This window comes from Protobothrops mucrosquamatus, unplaced genomic scaffold (genome assembly GCF_001527695.2).
Source record: "Protobothrops mucrosquamatus isolate PMUCROS unplaced genomic scaffold, P.Mucros_1.0 scaffold5053, whole genome shotgun sequence".
Classification (NCBI taxonomy): Eukaryota; Metazoa; Chordata; class Lepidosauria; order Squamata; family Viperidae; genus Protobothrops; species Protobothrops mucrosquamatus.
In genome coordinates, this window is record NW_015390930.1 from 5,046 (window position 1) to 7,329 (window position 2,284).

The following is a 2,284-nucleotide window of genomic DNA, read 5'->3' on the forward strand; positions in this document are numbered from 1 at the left end:
GTCGCCAGCCGGCACTGTCTGGCTGACGGCACCCTGAGGAGACCCTCTCTGTGGGAGCGTATCGGCCGATGAGAGGTAATCGGAGGCAGAAGGCGGTCTCGGAGATAACCAGGTCCGATGCCATGGAGCGCTTTGAAGATGATAATCAACACCTTGAAGCGCACCCGGAAAGCCACCGGCAGCCAGTGCAGCTCGCGTAACAGCGGCGTTACATGGGAGCGACGAGTCACTCCCATCACCGCCCGCGCGGCTGCATTCTGGACTAGCTGGAGCCTCCGGGTGCTCCTCAAGGGGAGCCCCATGTAGAGAGCATTGCAGTAGTCCAGGCGGGAGGTGACAAGAGCGTGGGTGACTGTGCGCAAGGCGTCCCGGTCCAACCACTTGAAGTTACAATGGACCTCCGGTGGGGGTGTACTTACAATCTGGTTTCAAAGGCCGATTTTCCCCGTGGCCACGTGACAGGTTGGGCGTTCAGCAACCGGCCCACGTTCACAGCCATTTGCAGTCACGTGACCCAAAAACTGGCATTTAATTCTGGTTTGGGGTAAGACTGGCCCATGTTTCATTTTACGACTGCCGTGTTCACTTAAAACCACCACAGTAAGAGGTCATAAAATTGGGTTGGCCGATTTACAAGCGTCACAACTTATGACTGTGATGGGCAGGCTCCCTTGTAGTTGCAAGTCAAGGACGGCCTGTCAGTGCAGTTACTTTCTAGGTCAGTGGTTCTCAGCCTGTGGGTCGGGACCCCATTTGGGGTCGATCGACCATTTTACGGGGGTCGCCAAGCAAGGCTGTCCGCCATTTTTTTTGTCCGCCATTTTTTTTCCCCTTTTCCGGCGGGTGCCTTACCTCCCTCGGGCTGGGCCAGCTGGTGGTCGGCCTGCTCCGTCTCTGCCGCTTGCCAGCTACGCCTCGGCCAACGCAGGGGGCGGAACCACGCATGCGCGGCGCTCCCGGGCAGGGAAAGTCCTCGACTTACGACCGGTTGGGTAGTCCTCGACTTACGACCGGTTTAGTCCTTGACTTATGACCGGTTTAGTCCTCGACTTATGACCGGTTTAGTCCTCGACTTACAACCGGTTGGGGTCGCGGCATTAAAAAGGTTGAGAACCACTGTTCTAGGTCATTAGCACGATGTCTGGTTAGCACTGATGACGTTACCTAGTTGGGTCGTGAGACGTCTGCAAGGAAACAACGAAGCTCAGAGAGCAAAAAGGAGCCCACAGTCCTTTCCTTCTTCCTCCTCTTCCTCCTCTTCTTCTCATTCTTCTTCTCCCCCTCTTCCTCCTCCTCCTCCTCTGCACAAACCCCACATTCCCTTCTAGCACGGATGATAGTCTCTAGTTGGGTAATGAAACGTCTGCAAGAAAACACCCAAGCGCAGAGAGCACCCAGGAGCCCACAGTCCCCCTCTCTGCAACCCCCCCCCGTCCCTTCTAGCACTGATGACGTTACGCAGTTGGGTCATGAGACGTCTGCAAGAAAATAACCAACCTCAGAAAGCACCAAGGGCCCAACAGTTAGTTAGTTCTTCTCCCCTTCTCTTTCTCACCGCAAACTTCACTCCCTTTGGCACTGTTGATGTTACCTAGTTGGGTAATGAAACATCGGAGCACCCCACAATCCTCCACGCCACAAAACCCCCACCCCCTTCTGGAACGGATGACGTTAGGTAGTCTGGTGATGAAAGGTCTGCAAGAAAACCCAAATCAGAGAGCACCAAGGAACCCAGGTCTTCCTCCTCTCCTGCACTCCGCAAACCCCACATTCCCCTCTGGCCCTGATGATGTTCCCTAGTTGGGTCGTGAAATGTCCGTAAGAGAACCACCCAGCTCCGGGAGTACCAAGGACCCCACAGTCCTCCTCCTTCCTTCTAGCACTGATGATGTTCCCTAGTTGGGTCGTGAAACGTCTGCAAGAAAACCACCAAGCTCAGAGAGCACCAGGGAACCCATAGTCCCCCTCTTCCTCCTCCTCTCCACATACCCCCCCCCCTTCTAGCACTGATAGTGCTACCTAGTTGGGTTATGAAAGGTCTGTAAGAAAACCATCAAGCTCAGAGAGCACCAAGGACCCCATAGTTTCCTTCCTTCCTTCCTTCCTCCTCCTCCTCTCCTTCCTTCTAGCACTGATGTTCCCTAGTTGGGTCATGAAACGTCTGCAAGAAAACCACCCAGCTCAGGGAGCACCCAGGACCCCACCGTCCTCCTCCTTCCTTCTAGCACTGATGATGTTACCTAGTTGGGTTATGAAACGTCTGCAAGGAAGCCACCCAGCTCAG